This window comes from Pelodiscus sinensis, chromosome 14, assembly GCF_052426305.1.
Source record: "Pelodiscus sinensis isolate ZL-2025 chromosome 14, ASM5242630v1, whole genome shotgun sequence".
NCBI lineage: Eukaryota > Metazoa > Chordata > Testudines > Trionychidae > Pelodiscus > Pelodiscus sinensis.
In genome coordinates, this window is record NC_143065.1 from 28,393,261 (window position 1) to 28,409,834 (window position 16,574).

Below are 16,574 nucleotides of genomic sequence, written 5' to 3' on the forward strand. Positions count from 1 at the left end.
GGGAGGTGGTGGAATCTCCCTCTCTGGAGATATTTAAGAACAGGTTAGATAGACATCTGTCAGGGATGGTGTAGGTGGAGCTTGGTCCTGCCTTGAGGGCGGGGGGCTGGACTCGATGACCTCTTGAGGTCCCTTCCAGTCCTATTATTCTATGATTCTATGATATGTGCTGCCAGCCTGACACCTTTGTTGCAGTATAGACATTCACTGAGTGTGTAGCTTTCTCTGTTGTGGGGGAACTGTGCAAAGGATAGCAAAATTGTACATGTATGTGCAAATCAGCTGCATGTGGTAATTCACCTAACTTGTATGCATTGGTTACCCAAATTTTGCATATCATGATACTATCTTATGCAAATTTAAATGCTAAGTTTAAAAAAAAACTGTCCCTGTGCCTTCCCTTGCCTAAAATAAATAACTACATTTCTTTTTTTTTTCAAAAGGGGAGAACAAATATGTAAGATATTGTAGGCGGTAACTTAGTAGACAGTCAAGTTACAAAGACTTTTACAAACCAATTTCCTCTTCTGCTTTACAGAAACCTTAACATGTATCTGGGCATTGCACATATGCCTACAGAGCACCTCCTTAGAAAAACATGGACATTACAAATCTTCAAAACATTTCTTATGTCAGTACAACTGCTGCTGTTTTCCATATATTTAGAACCAGCTGCTTTACTTCTCTACTTGGTCTTTCATTGAAATTAACATGGTCTTTTATGAGACAAAACCACAGAGGAAAGATTCTGTTTTGTAGTTTGTCCCTTTTCTTACTGTTGCTGCGGGAGAGAGGAAATACAATGCAATGGTGGCTTCTAAAATATAGATTTGGACATAAATTACAGGTGTTTCCCTTGTTGTTGGGTTTTGATTTTTTCCTTGGGGGCAAAAAACTGTGTTCCAAGTCCGAAGTTGATTCATACTGATATTTAATTTCGCATTTGCTTAAATTCAGTATATTTCTGGTATCATTATTGGCCATCTGAGGCTATGTCTACGCTACAGAGATTTTCCGGAATACCAGAGGTATCCGGAAAAACTCTGCCTCAGTTTCCAAAAAAGCAGGCGCATTCTTTCGGAAGCCCTGTATTCCTCATTTTATGAAGAATAAGGGCTTTTCCAAAAGAGGAGGCTTTTCCCACATTTAGCCCCGTGTAGACGGGCCAAATATCGGAAAAGCCTCTTCCGAAAAAAGAATCGGAAAAGTTATGCAGATTGTGGTTCACAATTTGCGTACCTTTTCCTGAAAAATAACTGCAGTGGAGACATAACCTGAAATATTAGTCTAGTAGTGAACTACTGTTGGTTGATTATACAAATGGTGTTTGGTATTGTCCAATAAAACTAGTTCCTTTCTTTATCGAATAACTTACTCTGTTCTTGGGAAAGAAAAATTAAAAATAGCATGTTACAAAAAAGTAAGATACTATAGTTAGATAAGGCCCCAATCCAGTAAATATTGAGGTAAATAAATATTCATGTGAGTAGACCTATAGAACTTTGAATGTGGGAAACTTATACACATACTGTATGTTTTTGTGAGCACATCCTTGCCCCCAACAAATGAATAAATAAACAAAAAGAGAGCACACTAAAATAATTTTATATACAAACATCAAATGGATTTTTTTGGTTATAGGTGTTCCAAATCAGAATTTAATCTAGATTGAACTAAGTAACTGTTTCAGATTTTTGATGTAACCAGTGATGATTTAAAATGTTTTGAATTTTGCATGTTTATTGCATAGCTGTTAGAGCTGTGTTAGCATATTTTTGGTGCTTACTTCATATTTAATGTAGTCAGTATCTGTTTGATACAACCCTACAGCATCTACATTTTGTTTAATTTTTCCTAAAGCGAATTTATTCTCAAATGAAGGTACTGGATTGACTGATTTATTGAAGGGACAGATACAGTTCAGTCTTTTGTCAACATTTCATAAGGCTTACATTGTATATGTTGGTTTATTAGTAATAGAATACAGGTTGTACCTCTCTAGTCCAGCACCCTTGGAATATGACCTGCGGTAAACCAGAGGGTTTGCCAGACTACGGGAAGTCAGTATTGTCTAGCAGCATTACCAACACTTCCGCTGCTTTTTGAGCACTTAGAAGGCATTTAGGGCTAAATTAGAGTTAAATAACAGCACGGAACATTGAGAACCAGGGTTTTGATGGCTGTAAACAAACTTCATGGGACTGCAAGAAACTTTGCAACACCCGTGATAAGTGGACATCACTAACTAAAATCATGCCAGATCATGGATGTTACTGGACCAGAGTGCTGGACTATAGAGGCTCAACCTGTATTAAATGCACATATAAATGTTTGTGTATATGTCACAGCTATGCTATAGTAATACTGAAAAAAGTAACAGTTTTACTTAAGATATAGTTACTTCGGTATCTGCAGTATTTCCTGTTACTTCGCTGCACATTTTGATATTAGCCAGCTGAAGTTCTTACTTGTGTCTACAGCATTTTGTGTGTTCTACAATATTGGTAAAATATTTTATGTAATTGATAAAATATTTTTTCACAGAGTCAGTAGAATGGACTACAGAACACTTGACTTCTTGAAAATGATCAACAGAATATGTTCATTGTTTTGTCCATAATTACTGGATTGCACTGTGGTTCTTTCTTTGAGATAAATATCTACTTTACTTTAGACTGATCTCCATTTTACCTGATTTAAGTTGAAATCTTTATTTGATCTTCTAGCAATGAGAAAATTGACCCATTCACCTCATTATGAGGTCTCAGCAGCACTTACCTTCTATTTAAATTGTTGGCAGATGGATTCCAGTTGTTTTCTTTTGGTCACCAATACAAACGAGGTTAATTAAGTGACATACATGTAGATTCATTTTGAATTTTTTAATCATAGCTTAACACTTGTCAGTTTCAAAGTAGACACTGTGGGGAAATTAGTGTCCTAGTATGTCATATAGCAGTTGAAAGTCTGCAAAGACAAATTGTCTGATTTTTCCATAGGTAGGGTTAACTGTCTGGACAGCTGAGAGTCAAGCCTTCAGGACACGCTGCTTTATTTGATTGGTTTCAGTCTTGATCTGGCACATGAAAGGAAATGTGAGGAAGTTTTAAGTACAGATTCTTTCTGCTAGTCCAGAGATTAGGGTGAGGTCAAGTTCACTTGCATTTTCACAGTATCTCATTACAAGCATAAAACAAAGTAGCATATAGGCAACATGCGGTTTAGTATAGCCACGATTTAACTTTCAGGAGGCTTACATTGCTGTAATATTTTAATTTTCTGTTTATTAGCATAAACCTCCTACCATAGTAAAAAAAAAAAATAGGGGAAATAATAATTGTGTATGTTTTTGTATGTTTTCAATGTGAATTGCCTGCCCCAAATCTGAGATGCAACATATGTATACTAGACCAGTCTTGTACGTGACTGCAGAATAGCTTAACATTTAGTAAGGTGTAGGCAATTTATTCAGGTTAAATTGCCACTATAGTTATCCTTAGAGTGATGTGAAACTTGGTTGGGCCCGTGTGCAATGCTTTTTGTTTGTTTTTGTTGGTGCTTTGATTTGAGTTCAGGATTCATAAGAAACAGTCAAATGACATGCGGGGAGCAAGCAAGGCTTAGGCATAGTCCCCCGCACTGAGCTGCCCAGAATTAAAAAAAAAAAAATGTGGCCCAATCCCACTGACTCAGGCTTGCGGGGGCTTGAGCTAAAGGAGTGTTGAACTGCAATGTAGACATTAGGGCTCACGCTGCAGCCAAGCCCTGAGACCCACGCTCCTTGCTGGGTCCTAGAGCCGGAGCCCAAATGTCTGCAACGCAATTAAGCAGCCCTGTAGCCCAAGTCAACTGGCATAGGCCAGGATAGCCATACCCTTCAACACCACTCCTTTTTTGAAGGGTGCACAATAAAAGGGATCTGGTAAGTGCATATGTGGGAGCTATGTCCTTATATGTGACCTTCAATACTCCAAGCAGATGGGTAGGTATATACTCCTCCTCTTTGGCCTTAAGAGCTGTGTTGAGGCAGGAGAAATTAGGTGGGTACACAATTGCCTGTTAATTTGTATGGCACTGAGTTTCTCCTAAGTTGTGTGTCACTTCTTACCTTTTACTTCACAGATTTGATCCAAGGCCAATGAAAGCCTTGTCGTTGCTCTGGATAGGCATTGGATCAGGGCCTATATGCATGGCATTCCAGGCCTGTATTGTGTCATACCAAGTCCCAACTATTCCAGGATTTTCCTCTTAAGCCATACAGTGAGCTCAGGTTTACTTTTAAGAGCAGGTAAGACAGACATCTATCAGCAATGGTCTAGATGGTACTTGGTCTTGCCATGAGGGCAGAAGACTGGACTCGATCTCTCGAGGTCCCTTCCAGCTCTATTGTTCTATGCTTCTATTATTCTAAATTCAATCCAGGCTCACCGAACGGTTCACAAACTTCAGCAAAGCTATTGGTTAGAGATGAGCCTTTACTAAACAGCCAGTGCCCCCGCTCTCTGCACTGTGGAAAAATACAGAGTCCAGTATGAGGGCCAGATCTTCATGTGATGTACTTCCATTGAATTGTTCTCCTGAAGTTTGAATTAACTATATTGTTGTTTTTTTTAATTTACTCTTAAAATGTGTGTTGCTCTATGAATACCTTTTTTTCTGATGCATGGATTCCTGGTTAATAGAACTCATCATGAAGCCTCTCTTTAAAATAAGGTAGGCTAATTTAACTTTAAAATCTCTGTGTAAACATAGTTCTGTTTTTTCCAGTACAATATTATGAATGAGGAATATATCTGTATGTTTGTGTACAATAAAATAAATGCTTCTTTTTCCTTAATGCATAAAAGCATATCACAAATAAGACAGAAATAGAAGTTGCTGCATTAAAAAAGGTTTGAGTTTTGCAAAAATAGAAATGCAGAACACAGTCCCCTGTCTTAGGTAACAGCTGTGGAACTCCACTGAGGTCAATGGATTAACTTTTAAAAACTCTGCACATACAAATGTACCTGTGGGTAATGACCGTGCGTGCGATTATAGGAAATGCCAGGCAAATGCAGCTAACTGGTAAACGTGTACATACACTGACTGCAGTTGTTCATGTAACTGCAGTGCAAATGATGAGGATGCAAAACTTTACAAGTCTTGGCCTCTGCTGTTTAGTAGTGATGTGCAGCCAAGAAAAGCACTTTAAGGTTCCTCAGCCATTTTAACCACAGCCAACTTTTTATTTGCTGTTCTATGAAACCTTGGAATAGAAATGCTGTGATTAGATTGGATGAAACATCCTTTTTTTTTCAAGGTTTGAAATGTCATGCATGATTCTAATGTTGGAAGATGTATCTAAGGTCTTACAATACTGCCCTTAGCCTGAAATTAACATGATGCCTAGCCTCAGATTTGTGAAATGAAATAACAGCTGGCACAAGATACTGATCATTAATGCCTCTGAAAATTTAAGCTGCCATTCAAATTAATCCACCACTCTTATCAAAGAAATAGGATTCACCACGTTTTGTATAAAACCATAATAATGGACCTCTTTCTAAATTCTTTTTCGATCTCTGTTTTATTCTTTTACATAAACATTCAGAAGGGAATGTTTAAAAAAGGTGAAGGCCCTAACCTCATGAGATACTGATCACCCTTTCCAACTGCTGTAGAAGCTAAGCACCTCAAGAGACTAAACCCTAAGGATGAACATCTCATATGGTTTTGAACGGTGCTTTTTCACTTCTGTTAAAGCAACAGCTTTTTCATCTATTCCTTCGTCTAGAATGATGTTGATCTATGATAGTGATGGATTACAGTGGGTATGCTTGTGCCTTTCTTTTCTGTGTTACTCTCATTGTATTAGTTCTGTCTCCATGCTTGACTTTATGTAATATCTAGAGTCCTACCAAATTCACAGTCCATTTTGGTCAATTTCATGGATATGGGTTCTTAAAAATTGTAGATTTCTTGATTTCAGCTATTTAAATCTGAAATTTCATGGTGTAATTGCAGAGCTCCTGAACCAATGAGTTGTTGTATGGTCACAAGGTTATTGTAGGGGGAGTTATTGTATCACCACCCTTACTTCTGTGCTACTGGTGGCTTGCCTTCAGAGCTGAGCAGCTGGAGTGTGGTGACTGCTGGCCGGAAGCCCAGCTCTAAAGACATCAACAACTGTGCAAAAGAATCTCCACAGAAAGCTGACCTTTCTATCCAATTAATTTAGATTATGTACTCTCTATATCCAGTCCACAGTGAACAAGTCAGTCAGAATTAAGCAAGATCCGGGAGGCTGGGATACTCCATCTTGATAGTATATGTAGTATGTGAAAACATCAGAGTTCTAATTTAAACAAAATGTCACATACCAACTTCCCCAGAGAATAGGGTGACCTCCTATAATATATATTATTTTTCTAATGTGGCTCAGCTTGAAATTATTGTTCTCCATTGTTAGTCTCCAGTTAATTTATATGTTCTTCTTCTTTTCCATTTCACGCATAGAGTACAGAACATTTTCCCAACATATGTTGCCCAGATTTCAACTTTGCCTCCTTAGGCCATTGCTGTTAGAACATTGATGCAAAAAATGTATTTTTAAGGAGAGGCAATTTTCCTTCCTTTTCATGATAGTGACTAGTCTTTCAAAGGGTCTCCATCAAAGCTTTATTCATGTCTTCCACTCAGCTTTGTGTTTTAGAATAACAAATCAGTCGGACTACACTCTTAATTTTTTCTCCAATTTTTTTCTTACTCCCCATTTGCATTAAACATAATTTTGTTCTTTGCTGTCTCTCTTCTCAAAGCTTTATTGAGACATTCCTGACTCTTACCTGTGTGAACTGTCTATCAAGTTTTCTTCTTAAATGCTTTGTATTTCTGATGGTAAATAATGCAGATTAACTACTGTCATTATACATAAAGGCAAAAGTTAGGACTTAATTCATTTCACATGTATTCCAAATTTGCACCGATGTGAATCAACAGAATTTCAGCTTTTTAGAAGACATCATCAGACATCTCTTAATATAACGCAGGATATCTTCCCTTCTAGTTCTCAATTCTAATAATGATGCTAATAAAAAATGCTTGAAAAGGTAAGTGGTATATGCTCCTGGAATGTGTTCTTGATTCAGAACTGGAGTAAACCCTTGTATGTTAGTACTTCTCCAATTATTTGGACTGGATTATATTTTGAACACATGATCTAAACTTGCTCTATGTTACACTAGTGAGAAGGGGCATAGCTGGTGCACTGTCTTGGGAGGGAAGATGAAGGGCGAGACCTTGAGGACCTGATTACCAGCTATTAGAAAGACGGCAACTCCAATTGAGAGATTTATGGAGAGTGTCTTTCTGTCTTGAAAATTATAACAGAGGTGAAATAAAGTTGTCAAGATTGTAAAACCAGAGGAGATGACTCAGGGTCCAGCAACCAGCTTAAGAAAACTTGGACTGAGGTCATTTTACTCAGTCTAAAACTTCCCATCTGCTCTGGAAAGACTATTCTGACATAGGTACTCTCAGAGGAAGCTTTGTGAGGAGGATCCCTTTGTAAGCTCTGGCACTTGGAGACATGTCAGAGCTGGGGTCACATCGTACAACCAATGCATCTAGCTAATACAGGATGCTGCCCAAACTTTATCTTTTTGCATAAGTGCTCTGCCATCTGCCTTGCACATTAGTTAGTTTTTAGCTGAAGATATCTTCTTTCATTGCATATAAATATGCCAACCTCCTTCTGTTCATTTCCCTCTAACAAACAGTAAGGTCATGTCTAAACTAGAAAATTATTTTGAAATAACTCCTGATATACCTGTCTTGAAATAGCGTGCCTACACTACAGGAAGGCCTCAAAATTAGATCGAGGCAGGCTCCCTTAACGTGGCTGTGTTGCCTCCACTTAGAGCCTCAGGAATCACAGGGGAGTAATTACTTTGAATGACTCTGGGGAGTAGTTATTTTGAATAGCAGCAATGGAGTGTCCACACTATTGCTATTTCAAAATAACTACAGTAAAACTCCAATAGTCCGACATCCAATAGTCCAGCACTCCTGATAGTCCGGCATCAAAATGGCAAGAGCTTAGTGAGTGAGCTTCAGCAAAAAACGAGTCACAAGGTAACAACGGCAGCAGCTGAACTGAGCAAAAAGGGTAAAAAAGCTTAAAAAAACTAAAACATTACAGTATACTGTATACAGTATGTACAATAAAAAGGGTTAAGAACACTTTATATACAGTAAATAAGGTATACAGTATATATATAACCATCTTATAGTACCTCCTGATAGTCCGGCATATTTGATAATCCCATAGGTGCCGGATTATCGGAAGTCTACTGTACTTTGAAAGAAGTGTTATTCCTCATGGAAAGCATGAGTTGTTATTGAGAAATAACCAGCTGTTATTTCAAAATAATGGACTTGGTACTGTTGGTACACCCCTTGTTATTTCAAAATAACTCCCTAGTGTAGACCAGGGCTAAGAAATTTTTTGTGGTCATTTTTCAATAAAACCAAAAAATGTTTCCTAAGAGGATAAAAATCTTGGGCTAGAGATCTTGTATTTGGCATCTCTCATTAAATAATGGGATGCCCCAACTTACTTATAGGGGGACCAGTGCTGTTCAACGTATTTATAGATCATCTAGAAAAGGGGAGAAAAAGCGAGGAGGCAACATTTGCAGATGATACAAAATTGCTCAAAATAGCTAAGACCAAAGCTGACTGCAAAGAGTCACAAAACTGGGTGACTGGGCAATAAAATGGTAGATCAAAATTAAGTGTTGATAAACACAGTGTAATACATAGTAGAAAATTAAATCCGAACTGTACATATAAATGGTCTAAATTAGCTGTTACTGCACAAGGAAGAGATATTGGAGGCATTGTGGATCATTCTTTGAAAACATCTGCTCAATGTGCAGTAGCAGTCAAAAAAGCTAACGCTGTAGCTTTCCCAGAAGGAGCCAACAGCCGCATTCCTAGAAGGGGCAGGAACTCAGGCAGAAGGGGTAAGGCCAGTTACAGCCAGACCTCCACACAGCACAAAGTCCCCATACCGTAGTCCGCAGAGCTTGCATGGAGCATGCTGGGTGGCGCTCCAGTGGCTATTTAAAGGGCCTGGGTCTTCAGCCAAAGTATCAGTGGAGCCTACCAGGAACCACAGGTCCCTTTCAATTGCTGGGCCTGAGGGCAGCTGGCCCCTTTGCCCCTACCCCTTGTCAGTGGACCTGAGGAACCCTTAGGGAAGGGAGAGATTATAAGAAAGAAAATATAATCACAATATGCCCACGTCTGGAATACTGAATGCAGCTCTGGTTGCCCCATCTCAAAATGGTTAGATTAGAATTGGAAAAAGGTACAGAGAAGGGCAAGAGAAATGATTAGGGGTATGGAACAGTTTCCATATGAGGAGAGAACTATTAAAAAAAAGCGACTGTTCAGCTTGGAAAATAAACAATTAACGGGAGGTATGACAGAAGTCTATAAAATCATGCATGGTGTGGAGAAAGTGAATAAGGAAGAGTTATTTGCTCCTTCCCAAAATACAAGAACCACAGGTCACCCAATGGAATTAATGAACAGCAGGTTTAAAACAAACATAGAACATATTTTGATTTACAGCTGACATGTGGAACGTGTTGCCAGGGGATGTTATGGAGGCCGAAGGGATAACTGGATGGAAAAAAGAATTTAGATAAAGTCATGGAGGCTGTTAGAGAATAAGTTCAATAGCTATTAGCCAAGATGGTTTTAGAGTCAACCCCACACTCTAGGTATTCCTAATCCTTTGACTACCAAAAGTTGGGATTGGATGCCATGGAATGGATCACTCAATTAAATTGCCCTGTTCTATTCTTTCCCTCTGGTACTGATCTCTGCAGGAACTGAGAATATTAGCCTAGATGGACCATTGCTCTGAGCCATCATAACCATTTTTAGGTACATCTCTATAACTTCTACAAGTGAGTCTTTTAAAGGAGATCATGAAAATCCCACTTGGCCTAGGGAATAAACATGATACTGGACCATTGGTTTGGCTCAGTATAGTCACTCTTACGTTCTACATTTAAAAATTTTATAGTTGTTACTTAATTCCCTCCCTGCCCCCCCCTTTTAATGCTATCTAAATTATTCTCAGCTGGCTTGCAAGGTCATTTGCTCAAGGTATAAGCCAAAACTATGTTTTCTATAGCATACAGAAATACATGTGTTTAGTTGATACACTTTATGTATAACCATGGGACCTATTAAATATACATGTTGAAAACTAATATTCAAAATCTTTATTACCAGTTACATCAGCCAAACTCCTGTAGTTTGTGGTAAGATTTCATATACAGACAAATTCTTGAGCCGTGTGTAATGTACAGAGATAATTAACTGATAACTTCTGCAATTGAGAGCAATAGTAATAGGATCTTCCTTAACAATAGCATCAAACTTCACATTTCACTTGGTCTAACTCCCATTTATTGACACTGTGTATCTCTTTTAGTATAGAGCATAATTAATGCTTTGTGGAGTAGTGATTTAGATGTGTGAAGATATGTAAACTCCATACTGTTTGAAGTCTTGTGTGTATTCCCTGTGGTTTTACAAATATAGTTTCCCAGAACTGTAGCTGCTATTTCTATTTTAACTCCATTATTTAAAGGTTTATATTGCTGATTGCATTTAGATGATCTCATATGAGGGTTGCCTCACCTTTGTTTCCTCCTGGGTCTGTAGAGTGTACATGGGCACTTTGCTGTGGATGAAGGCTTGTTAGACTGAGAGATGCCATTGCTGCTGGGTCATAAGAATAGAACCACAGGATGAGTGGAGAGGCAGTGCAGTTTGACTGCATGGGCCTGCACTTCCAATCTAATCCTAGTGGTGGTAGCTGATAGATTTTTTTCTATAGTAGCATTGAACAGGGAAATCTTGCGTGTGTGAGAGAGGAATGGTGGGTTTGTGCTTCAGGGATCACAATGGGCATATTCTGTGAATCTAAATGGTTGTGTCACCTTATATTTTCCTCAGCCTGAGAGTTAGACCATCTGAAGCCAGGTCCCTACTACGCCCAGAAGGTCAGCTTAAGGTACACAACTGCAGCTATGTAAATAACATAACTGGACTCAACATACCTTAAGCTGAGCATGGCGCCATCCCCACAGCAAGAGATTGACAGGAGCAAATGCTCCTATTGACTTCCCTTACTCCTTGCGAATTAAGGAGTTCCATCGCTGACTGGTGTCGCACTCAGTATTCGGTTTAGCAGGTCTGTCGACCAACAGAAGTAAAAGTTATGGCCTCCCCTACCTTGTCTCTCCGGGTATGTCTACACTACAAAGTTAGTTCGAACTAACTTTCCTAGGCGCTACACTAGCGCTCCGTTAGTTCGAACTTAATTCGAACTAACGGAGTGCTTAGTTCGAACTAGGTAAACCTCATTTTACGAGGACTAACGCCTAGTTCGAACTAGCTAGTTCGAACTAAGGGCTGTGTAGCCCTTTAGTTCGAACTAGTGGGAGGCTAGCCCTCCCCAGCTTTCCCTGGTGGCCACTCTGGCCAACACCAGGGAAACTCTATGCCCCCCTCCCGGCCCCGGACCCCTTAAAGGGGCACGGGCTGGCTACGGTGCCCGTGCCAGGTGCAAGCCTGCCAGCACCCAGCTAGCAGACCCTGCACCTGGCACGGCACAGAGCCACCCACCCGATGCCCCCCAGCCCACCCCCTCTTCCCAGGACCAGGCTGGCGGCTCCCGGGAGCTTGCCCTGGACCGCAAGAGGCGGGCACCTTCCTGGGCAAGTGCGGACATCATGGACCTCGTCCACGATCTCCACACTAGGCACAGGAAAGTGGCCGGCTAGGGCAGGAGAGCTGCCAGCCTGGCCACCCAGGAGCAGGTGTGCATGAAAATCAAGGGGGTCCACTGAGACCCCCGACCCTGAGCCCTGAGCTTACAATGGCCGTCCTGGGTCAGACCAAAGGTCCATCTAGCCCAGTAGCCTGTCTGCCGACATCGGCCAACCCTAGGGACCCTGGAGGGGATGGACTGAAGACAGTGACCAAGGCATTTGTCTCGTGCCATCCCTCTCCAGCCTTCCACAAACTTTGGGCAGGGACACCACTCCTACCCCCTGGCTAATACCACTCCATGGACCCAACCTCCATGACTTGATCTCACTTCCCTTTCAACTCTGTTCTAGTTCTAGCCTTCACAGCCTCCTGCAGCAAGGAGTTCCGCAGGTTAACTATTTGCTTTGGGAAGAACAACTTTCTGTTACTAGTTTGAAGCCTGCTACCCATTCCTTTCCTTTGGTGTCCTCTAGTCCTTCTTTATGGGAACTCAGGAAGAACTTTTCTGAATGCACCCTCTCCACCCAACCCCTGCTTTTAGAGACCTCTATCCTGTCCCCCCTCCGTCTCCTCTTTTCTAAGCTGAACAGTCCCAGTCTCTGTAGCCTTTCTTCATCTGGGACCTGTTCCCAACCCCTGATCATGTTAGTTGCCCTCCCTTCTCCCAGCCTTTCTCTTCCCCTCTCCCACCTCCTTTTCCCAGTCTCCCCCAGTTTTTTTCAATAAAGACAGAGTCAATGTTGGAAGAAACGTTATCTTTATTTTGTACATCAAAAAGAAGGGGGGATAGGGAAGGGTAAGTGGAAGGAGGTGAGGGAGGAATGGGGTACGAGCCCCCGATGGGGACGACTGGGCTGGCTCTGCGGGCTTCTGGGGGTGGAAGCTCTCCTGCAGCCCCCCAATTGCCCCCTCTCCCCAGATGGCAGCCTGCGGCAAGTGCAGCCGGGCTGATGGCCGAGTGGTGTGATGTGCCCAGTGTGGGCACTGAGGGCACTCCAAGCCAGAACTTCTTTGCAAGCGGGGTACCCCTTAGAACTGTGTGTCCGGGGTGGGGGTCGGGACCCTTTAAGCGCAGCCCTCGGCTAGCCTGAGACAGCATCTCCACGCTCTAAGTCCTCCTTCTCATGCCCTGCCGGCACTGCTTTCGGCCATCCTTAAGCCCTGTTCAGAGTCCACTCAATGTGGACTTGCTAGTTCGAATTAGCAAAACGCTAATTCGAACTAGTTTTTAGTTCTAGACGCGTTAGTTCGAATTAGCTTAGTTCGAATTAACTAATTCGAACTAAGTTAGTTCGAACTAGCGCTGTAGTGTAGACGTACCCTCCTATCCTGAGACCACATGACTGCAACAACATTAAAAACATTCATGTTCTGACACACTGTTAACACTATCCATCAGCTCTGAATTTAGCTTGGATTTTTTCTTTTAGCACATGGCAGTCAAAACAAGTGAGCAGGCCTTATTAATAAACATATATAAATGTTATGCTATAAATAGAACTATACCAGATCTGAAAACTGTTTTAATGCATACTTTTACTTCATAACTATAGCATAATTGGAGTTGCAGTAGGGTTACATTATTACAATGTAATACAAGAAATGAGTTTCACTGCATTTCTTGAGCTGAGTCTCTCAAATCCTCTGGTCATCTCTTGTCCCTTCTGACTGCATTTTTAAGCTCAATGGATTGTGTGTCTCAGCCTGTCTGCTAATTTCCATCATTCTGGTTTCATCCCTCACCCGCTCTGACACAATGACACTCAGAACTAGCCTAACAGCCAAATGATGAGCAAGGAGTTGTACATAATGGTCAAGGCTGAGGGAGAAATCTGGTGGGGAGGGTGGGGGTTGAAGAAACAGGGACTGTTGTATAGTTGTTCTAAACCACCAGTGTAATGTCTGTCCGGATAGTCCTAAACAAATTAGTTACGTCCCTCTGTTTTGTACCATGCATATTAGGTTAGAGTTGTCAGGGATGGGTCCTGAATGCTTGAGGAGGAGACCAGGTATCTTTTATGATAAGTTCTAACACTTTTAGAGCAGGGAGGCTGGAATAGTTATTATAGTGGGGGTGCTGAGAGCCAATAAGCCATACTGTGAAACCTGTATATAATGGAAACCACTTCAAGCTTGGGGTTTCAGCAGCATCTCCTGCACCCTTTGTTCCAGCACTGATATTCAAGAGGCTTTGGATTAACCTTCAAGAGAGCATGTTCTTTGGCCAGTGGAGCTTAGCTTACATTGGAGCAGACAGAATTCTGGAAGATGCTGCCTGGTCATAAGTACCATAGGGTCTAGATATGCCTTTTGTAATGAACTATTGAGAAGCAGCTATCAACAGGACATATAAAGTATTAAATTATATTTATATAAGGCCTTTCATTTGATGTGATTTCAAATCATCTAAAAAATTTAGTAAATTTAGTTTGTGTATGTTTAAGCATACACAGTTACATACAGGGGGTGAGTATCTAATGCATCCTGGATGTATTTATTACATGCGGAGAGAGAACTGCAGAGAATGTGAGCAAGTTCACTCATGTAAATGCTTCCAGGCCCAGTAGTGGGGGGAAGGGGAGGAAAAGGAGCAACAGCCCTGAGACCAGGCGATTCAAAAGAGCCCAAGGCTCCCAGTAGCAGCTACTGAGGCAGCAATGGTAGCTGGAGCCCGGGGGGCCTTTAAATCACAGCTGGAGTCCTGCATGGCTTGCTCTGTGCAGTGGTGAGAGCTGGCTGATGGAGGCTAGCCCCCAGCTCTGCCTCTTCCATCCAAGGCTCCGCCCCTTCTGGGTCATAGAAGCAGCCATTCCCCCCCTCATCTTGCCCGGGGCCCCCTGAATGCTTCTCTCTCTCGGATGTAAAGCAACTGCTTCTAAACGGATGTACCAGAGCTACGCAACAGTTTAAGGCATCGCTGAAGATTTCTGTATCTAACTTGAAGTAAAAGGAAGTTGTATGGAATCAGGCATATACTTCCCTTAAAAAAAATGTGCTTAGGTTTTCTAAAGTCATCAGAAATAAAAATAACGTGGTTTAATGATAATTAAAATTTTGCACATCTTTGACCTTGTCTCTTGATGTAGCCAAAAGCATCCAGAAAGTTCCTTATTTTTATTATGTGAAATGCACAATAAAAATGGGGATAAAATTGGCTTTCAGTCTGGTACTAACTTTTCTGTGTAATTGATTCCAACAGTGCCTGCTTAAAGAAGTCTTCGTGCTTATGTTTTAAGCATTGAATATATCCCACAGACCCACAGATGTGCAAATACAAATAAAATTCTATACTGACACAATTATTTGTTAATTTTAGATGGGTCTCTGTGGTGATCAAATTAAGAACACACTAACAAAAAGTGTCTTTATAGTGCTTTTGAGGTCCACATTCTTTCCCAGCTCTCTAGTGCCATCTTGAGTATGTTCTATTTAACGGAGAGTTCCAGTAGCAAATTTTCACTAGTTGCATTGTAATGCATACACATGCAATGGAAATATAGTCTTCTTCTGCTGGCAAGGTGAAGAAAAACAAATGTACTTAGCTTAATCAAGACTATATAAACTACAAAGAACTTTAGAAGGTGTTGACTGGGCAACAGGATGAATGTTGTGGATAAGTACAGCATAGTGCATGTGAGCCAGGAGCAACTTGAATTCACACAATGATGAGTGCTAAATAAAATGTAACAGTTGGCAGCTCTGTGGACTGATCAGTGAAAACATCTGCTAAATTGGCAGTGATGCTCACAAAAGCAAACAAGATTTCAGGATACATGAAGAAGAGGGTAATACATTGAAAATGCCATTATACAAATAAATTGATGCCACAAGATGGCATAGATGTCCTTTACTGACCATTGTTGGAGAAGAGAGTAGATAGCCTGATTAGTCCATTGAGCTATGTGCTATCCTGTGCTCTGAATTTTTTATGAAATAAAATCCATACATTTCAAAGGCACTTGTGCAATATGTGACAACAGAAGCCATGGTGCCTGATGAAATACAGCCTTGCATTCAATATTTAAGTTGAAACTTATATGAATAGTTTATAAACAACCTCCTTTTTTTGCCTCCCCCCTCCCAAATTGTCTATATTTCTGTTTATAGAATTTTAGCTTAGAAGTCTTCTTTCTTTTCCTTTTCCTTTCTATTGTTTTTTTCATGCTCTGTCATAGAAATGTTCAGTCAGTATTCAGTACTCTATAGATTTCATGAGTAATCAGTTCCCTGGGCAGCAGTAATATGACTGTAAGTCATTACCTCTAAAATGATCAATGGTATCTTCCCCTATCCTTAAATGCCAGAGAGATAGTACAAATATGTTACCGAGTGCTGTGCCTTTCATAACAATCCTTTATCTGAAATACACTTGGCGTTATGACAACTTCCACTATAGAAGTAAAGTACAATATGAAATGCGTGCTTATGCTATCTTCCCATGTTTATGTAAAATATAATGGCAACTTCTAGTGCTCCCCCACTCTCCCAAAAAATCCACAGGCTCACTCTTTTAGGCTCCATTTACACTTGGCACACAGCAGTAATTCACCACCAGAGATGTAGATAACACCATAGTCAACACATCTGGGCCAGATTCTCTGCTATGTACTTTTTGTCCTGCTCTGGTGGCAAAAAGAGGATGGGACTGCTCCTTCCCTCCCCCCAAACACCTCCTTGATGTGGAGGAATCCCCAGTGCTTGATGTAGATCAGGGTTGGGCAATAATTTTTATG